Below are 8,150 nucleotides of genomic sequence, written 5' to 3'. Positions count from 1 at the left end.
TAAGCAATCATAAGGATGATTGGGGAAATACATACATATCAACAGAATTAGAATTAATCATTTCCCTGTATAACCACACAATGATTGTTTTTTACATTTTCAGCTAAAGAGACTTTATGAAAAGTTTATTTTCTGCAGTTCTGCCTGTTAGTCTAAGAGTTGACCCAAAGTCTTTGCTTATTAAAGATCCCATTCATAATTTTTGAGATACAACTAATGTTTTTATTACTAAGCTTCTTGTGTTCTACATATTGATTACAGTATAATTACACAATGAGAGAAATACTGCCTATTATGTTTGTGAAACTTGGAGTTTATAGAACAGCATGCGATACCTTTGTAATAATCCAAACATGATAGAAGAACACACATAATGCTCACTGAATTATATTAGAGGATAAGCTAAGTTTAGATAGCCATAGCATATGCATGGTCCTTACATGATTTGTATGTAGTAATCCACTTGATTAATTAATTTAATGTATTGATTAATGTAATAAAGGATTAACTGGTCTAAAAAGCTTCCAAGAATAGTAGCTATTTCATATTTACATTTGACAAATTAAATCACAAGAGAACTTGAATATAATTTAATTATTCAAAATATTCTGAAAATACAGCCCCATGGAATTGGGAAGAGGTAATGATGATTCTTGGAGAAGGCAATGGCAACCCAATCCAGTACTCTTGCCTGGAAAATCCCATGGACAGAGGAGCCTGGTAGGCTGCAGTCCATGGGGTCGCTAAGAGTTGGATATGACTGAGAGACTTCACTTTCACTTTTCACTTTCGTGCATTGGAGAAGGAAATGGCAACCCACTCCAGTGTTCTTGCCTGGAGAATCCCAGGGACGGGGGAGCCTGGTGGGCTGCCATCTATGGGGTCGCACAGAGTTGGACACGACAAGAGACTAGCAGCTGCAACAGCAATGGTGAATCTGCTTGGGAAAATGAGTGAGTATTTAAAAGAAGTGTCTATACCCACTTGAAGCTCCTCCTTTCTTCCTTGCTGGTGGCAGTCCCTGTTAATGGAGCTCACACTGTGCTGCTTTCATCTGTGCCTCATTGTGGTCTTTCATCTCCTTAACAGAGTACTTCAGGAACTAATTTTTAAAGGCATGGAATGTTTTTACCAACCTAGGCAGTATCATAGACAAACCTGATATAGATAAGTGAATATAAAATGCTCCCCAGAATTCCTTGCTAGTGAAGAATCTGGCCAAGAACAGAGGTATTGATTGAAGGAGTCACAGAAGGGCAATGGAGTAAGAATTTATCAAACACTAGCCATTTACTTTAATGATCATTTCCTGAGAAGTTCTAAAATATTTTCAATGTTTAGAGAATATGTTTAGGAACTAAATGGAAAAGTTTCTACCAAGAGAAAACTCCATGCACTTATAAGAACATTCCACTTGCCCCTTGTTTTTCATATCTCTCTGCCAATATCTATGATAGATTTTAGAAAACATATTTTGCTTCATGAGTTCATGAATGATTCCACTTTCTATCATGACATTAACAGTGTAGTTTTTTTTTTCCCCCTAGAGTTTTTCATCAGTAAAGAAATCAGATACAACTCTGTATTTCATGATACGTTCCTCAAAATGGCTCGAAAGTTTGGGTGATAAATCATGCACTAGGGGCAAGAGTAATGGTGATGAAAATGTTGCAGTTTTGAAACTATAAATGTATGGATTCAATGGATATATTTGGCACAGGTGAAAACATGCAAGTTCCTCCATCATCAGCAGGTCAGATGCTTGGGGCACAAAAGCAGGTCAGCTTTAAGGGCAGAGTCTGCTCTTCACAGAGGCAGGCGTGCTGTGCCTAGTCGCTCAGTCATGTATGTCTCTTTCCAACCCCATGGACTGTATCCCACCAGGCCCCTCTGTCCATGGGGATTCTCCAGGCAAGAATACTAGAGTGGGTTGCCATGTCCTCTTCTAGGGGGTCTTCCCAACCCAGGGATCAAACCTAGGTCTCCCACAATGCAGGCAGATTCTTTACTCTCTGAGCCACCAGGGAAGTCCCAGAGACAGGAGTTCCAGGCTAACATGTGTTTAAGAGCAGATTAATGGCTCCTAGTTTCTTAGTCACATCTTCCTCCATCTATCACCAGAATCTACATTTTCAGTTTCCTGTGTCTAGTCTTAGTCTTTGGTGAGGGAGTTAACAGAGGATGAGATGAATTATTCAATTTCCATTTAGACTAAAATTAAATTTATATCTCATTTTATATGTGTATCTAGGCCCCATTACAGTATCAGTTCAATTTGAAACAAGCTTAATAAATAACTAGTTTATATTTAATCCTGAGTGTGAAGTAATGTACTAGTGTTTCATCTGTATTTTCTCCCTTAATCTTTAGAAGGAAAAAAAAAATGTTATAGGTACTATTAGTGCTTTTGCTTCTACTTTATAGAGGAGGAAAGTGAAGTGAAATATTATAGATCGAGCCAACGGAAAAGTGACAAGTTCAGTTCAGTTCAGTCATTCAGTCATGTCTGACTCTTTGTGACCCTATGAACCGAGGCACACCAGGCATCCCTGTCCATCACCAACTCCTGGAGTCCACTCAAACCCAGGTCCATTGAGTTGGTGATGCCATCCAACCATCTCATCCTCTGTCATCCCCTTCTCCTCCTGTCCTCAATCTTTCTCAGCATCAGGGTCTTTTCAAATGAGTCAGCTCTTCTCATCAGGTGGCCAAAGTATTGGAATTTCAGCTTCAACATTAGTCCTTCCAATAAACACCCAGGACTGATCTCCTTTAGGATGGACTGGTTGGATCTCCTTTCAGTCCAAGGGACTCTCAAGAGTCTTCTCCAACACCACAGTTCAAAAGCATCAATTCTTCGGTGCTCAGCTTTCCTTATAGTCCAACTCTCACATCCATACATGACCACTGGAAAAACCATAGCCTTGACTAGATGGACCTTTGTTGACAAAGTAATGTTTCTGCTTTTCACTATTCTGTCTAGGTTGGTCATAACTTTCCTTCCAAGGAATAAGTGTCTTTTAATTTCATGGCTGCAATCACCATCTGCAGTGATTTTGGAGCCCAGAAAAATAAAGTCTGACACTGTTTCCACTGTTTCCCCATCTATTTCCCATGAAGTGATGGGACCGGATGCCATGATCTTTGTTTTCTGAATGTTGAGCTTTAAGCCAACTTTTTCACTCTCCTCTTTCATTTTCATCAAGAGGCTTTTGAGTTCCTCTTCACTTTCTGCCATAAGGGTGGTGTCATCTGCATATCTGCTGCTGCTGCTGCTGCTAAGTCATTTCAGTCGTGTCCGACTCTGTGTGACAGCATAGACGGCAGCCCACCAGGCTCCCCTGTCCCTGGGATTCTCCAGGCAAGAACACTGGAGTGGGTTTCCATTTCCTTCTCCAACACATGAAAGTGAAAAGTGAAAGGGAAGTCACTCAGTCACGTCCGACTCTTCGCAACCCCATCACCTGCAGCCCACCAGGCTCCTCTGTCCATGGCATTTTCCAGGCAAGAGTACTGGAGTGGGGTGCCAGCACCTTCTCTGCTGCATATCTGAGGTTATTGATATTTCTCCTGGCAATCTTGATTCCAGCTTGTGCTTCCTCCAGCCCAGCATTTCTCATGATGTACTCTGCATATAAGTTAAATAAGCAGGTTAACAACATACAGCCTTGACGTACTCCTTTTCCTAATTGGAACCAGTCTGTTGTTCCATGTCCAGTTCTAACTGTTGCTTCCTGACTTGCATACGGGTTTCTCATGAGGCAGGTCAGGTGGTCTGGTATTCCCATCTCTTTCAGAATTTCCCACAGTTTATTGTGATCCACACAGTCAAAGGCTTTGGCATAGTCCATAAAGCAGAAATAGATGTTTTTTCTGGAACTCTCTTGCTTGTTTGATGATCCAGTGGATACCCCACATCCAAGGTAAGAGAAACCCAAGTAGGATGGTAGGCACTGAGAGAGGGCATCCGAGGGCAGGAAGACTGAAACCACAATCACAGACAACAGGCCAATCTGATCACATGGATCACAGCCTTGTCTAACTCCATGAAACTAAGCCATGCCGTGTGGGGTCACCCAAGACGGACAGGTCATGGTGGAGAGGTCTGACAGAATGTAGTCCACTGGAGAAGGGAATGGCAAACCACTTCAGTCTTCTTGCCTTGTTTACTCCATGAACAGTATGAAAAGACAAGTTAGGTAATGATGACTATTAAGAACATCTAAAGAATTCCTCAGGAAAAATGACCAAAACACAATAAAAATAATAAAAAAATAAACAGGGGATTAAAATACACAGTTCACAATGGGAAAACCTGAATAGCTGATACCTTTTGAAGAGATACACAAACATTTTAGGAATCAGAGAAGTGTATAGTAACAGAATGATGAGCTACCTTTAGCTATCATGTTGACAGAAATACAAATGATATCTAGAGCTGAGGAGAATAAGGAAAAGTGCAATGTCCTGTGGCCTTAGGTCTAGAAAAGACATTGTATAGACCATTTCTGGCAATTTATTGAAATGAAACAGGAACACCCCCTATGATTTAGCAATTTCACTTCTGAAGAGAGATCTGTAGTTATGTTTTTTCCCCCATTTTGAATATTTGAACTGACTTAGCCCAGTCACAGAGTGTACCACTTGAGGATTTTCTCTAGAGAATGCAGGCAAGCCTCAGAGCTCTCAGAGATATCCAGTTTGAACCCCTGTGGGCCCAATCTCTATGCTCTGGGACTGGGCTGAGTCTCTGACTTGAACTGCCAGGATATGGACAAGGAATTATATCTCGGGAGAGTTCCTCCCCAAAGGTCTCAGTGGTTCGTTATGTAGATAAATCAGGCTCATCAAACTGGTTAGGTCAGTTGCAAACTATCAGTAAAGAAGCTAACTTTGAGTACTGTCAGGGAGACCATACTCTAAGCAGAATATCATATATCTACTGCCTGCCCTTATTTTGGCCAAGTCGAAAATCAGATATAGCTCTTCTTATTCAGGTGGAAATCAGCTCTATCTCCTATCCAAATGCTCCCACACTTACACGAAGAAATGTATCTTCATATCCATTCTAGCATGTTTCGCATAGCAAGGATATGGAAATGATGTCAAGGAAAGGAAATTATGGACAAATGTGTGACATGCATAAGATGGAATACATATAATAGTAGAAGAACAAGATTTATCTCTATCAAAAAAGATAGAGATCAAAAGTGAAATGTTCAGTGAAAACCAAAATTATGACATTTTCTTGAGCTGTATTACACAATGTGCCATATTGCATAATATAATTTGTGAGAATAAAACAAACAGACACAAACTATATATTATTAAACCCACATGAATGTAAATAAGTCATGAATGGTGGTTTGAAAAAGATGCAGATGATAAATAAAAGAATGAGTGCTTATAGGGGAATGAATTAAAATTTGACCAAATGTTTCTACTTGGGTGTGCACATGAGCATGCCTGAGTGTGTGTGTATACATGGACAATTCTTCCATGTAATTTAGAGACAATTACTAACTTGTCTCTCCCCAACCTCTTCATTCCCCTTTTTTTTTAACTCCTATATTTCACATGTCAGACATCCTGGTTTATCTTAATAGGTTCCTTTTTATTATCTTTGCATTTTTTGTCATTTCAAGATTTCAGAATGCTAATTTCATTTTTAACAATGACCATCTCCTTTCTCAGTATTTCTGATATTTTTAAATTTAAAAATTATACTTCTATAATGATGCCTTATTATGATCATTGCATTAATCTCAGTATTCCTTTTGGTTTCTGTAACCATTTCATCTGTTTCCTCCAGATTCAGTTTCAAAGTGATATTCAAATTCAAATTCCAGATTCAGATTCACTAGAAGACCCAACCTTTTTGGATTGTTTTCCTTGTGTGTTCTGTGCTTTATGCTAAATTTCCTTGAGGCTATATTTACCCTCAGCTTTATTTGCCTTTGTGACTCAGATCAAGCTGTTGAGCTATGCTGAGGGATACAAGTGGTGGGAGTTGCTGCAGTATCTACAGCTGGGTATTGGTGATGTACCACCCACAGTCTGTCTGCCCTCTGACGAGGCTCCATCACAGTCTCTTTTGCTGAAAACTTTGCTATCCTATGAGATTTAGGTTTAAGTGTGTCCAACGGTATGTTGCTCCAGCATTGCTCCCAAGGCAAGAGTATTCCTGACACTACACAGTTGTTCAAATGCCACCTTCCTTCCCTCCCCAGCAGTCTATGGGTTTCTGCAAACTGAGCTTTCTCCAAGAACCTAAGAACTGGATTCTCACCACAAGACTGTCTGCCCTCTGTCTCCAGGCATCCTTCTGGATAAAAGAAGATAAATAGTTTGTGTATAGCTTCTCTTTCTTTCCAGATCCAAGTTTGAGTTTCAATTTGAAGACAAAAGTTCTGTTTTTCTAGCCTCAGGCTTTCATAGGGAAAAACTTCAGCTTGTGTTACTGTTTCACTGCAACCGCTTCTACGTTTTCTTTATTTTAGAAGTGATCATCTGTGCAAGAGTTGCCTTTTATACAGTTCACCTATGTAGTTAAGCTTACCAGGACAAGGTTTTGAGCAAAAAAGGCAAACAGCTATGTTTTTACAGGGGAATAGATTTGATGCAGTGCCAAGGGATAGGAACCCACTGCCTCTACACTTCAGACCAGCTCTGAACAGTAATAGAGCTATTCTGAACATAGAGTTTAGATAGTGGTATTCTGTTTATTCATTTATTTTAATTGGAGGATAATTACAATATCGTGATGGCCTCTGCTATACATAAACATGAATTGGTCATAGGCATACATGTGTCCCCTCCTTCCTGAACCCCCATCCCATCTCCCTCCCCACCCCATCCCTCCAGGTTGTCAGAGAGCACCAACTTTGGATTCCCTGTGTCATACATCAAACTCCTACTGGCTATCTATTTACATACTGTAATGCATATGTTTCAATGCTATTCTCTCAAATAATCCCATCCTCTTCTTCTCCCACTGTGTCCAAAAGTCTGTTCTTTACGTATGTGTCTCCTTTGCTGCCTTGCATACAGGATTGTCAGTACTATCTTTCTAGATTCCACATATATGTGTTCAGTTCAGTTCAGTTCCGTTCAGTCGCTCAGTCGTGTCCGACTCTTTGCGACCCCATGAATCGCAGCACGCCAGGCCTCCCTGTCCATCACCAACTCCCAGAGTTCACCCAGACTCACGTCCATTGAGTCAGTGATGCCATCCAGCCATCTCATCCTCTGTCGTCCCCTTCTCCTCCTGCTCCCAATCCCTCCCAGCATCAGAGTCTTTTCCAATGAGTCAACTCTTCCCATGAGGTGGCCAAAGTACTGGCGTTTCAGCTTTAGCATCAGTCCTTCCAAAGAAATCCCAGGGCTGATCTCCTTCAGAATGGATTGGTTGGATCTCCTTGCAGTCCAAGGGACTCTCAAGAGTCTTCTCCAACACCACAGTTCAAAAGCATCAATTCTTCGGTGTTCAGCTTTCTTCACAGTCCAACTCTCACATCCATACATGACCACTGGAAAAACCATAGCCTTGACTAGATGGACCTTTGTTGGCAAAGTAATGTTTCTGCTTTTTAATATGCTGTCTAGGTTGGTCATAACTTTCCTTCCAAGAAGTAAGTGTCTTTTAGTTTCATGGCTGCAGTCACCATCTGCAGTGATTTTGGAGGCCAGAAAAATAAAGTCTGACACTGTTTCCACTTTTCCCCATCTATTTCCCATGAAATGATGGGACCAGATGCCATGATTTTCGTTTTCTGAATGTTGAGCTTTAAGCCAACTTTTTCACTCTCCACTTTCACTTTCATCAAGAGGCTTTGTGGTTCCTCTTCACTTTCTGCCATAAGGGTGGTGTCATCTGCATATCTGAGGTTATTGATATTTCTCCCAGCAATCTTGATTCCAGATTGTGCTTCACCCAGCCCAGCGTTTCTCATGATGTACTCTGCATATAAGTTAAATAAGCAGCGTGACAATATACAGCCTTGACGTACTCCTTTTCCTATTTGGAACCAGTCTGTTGTTCCATGTCCAGTTCTAACTGTTGCTTCCTCACCTGCATACAGTTTCTCAAGAGGCAGGTCAGGTAGTCTGGTATTCCCATCTCTTTCAGAATTTTCCACAGTTTATTGTGA

The sequence above is a fragment of the Bos grunniens genome, chromosome 2 (genome assembly GCF_055505025.1).
Source record: "Bos grunniens cultivar Pamir isolate PY7600 chromosome 2, Bosgru_T2T1.0, whole genome shotgun sequence".
In the NCBI taxonomy this organism is placed as follows: domain Eukaryota; kingdom Metazoa; phylum Chordata; class Mammalia; order Artiodactyla; family Bovidae; genus Bos; species Bos grunniens.
The sequence above is the reverse complement of the archived record's forward strand: the minus strand, read 5'-3'. Positions refer to the sequence as shown.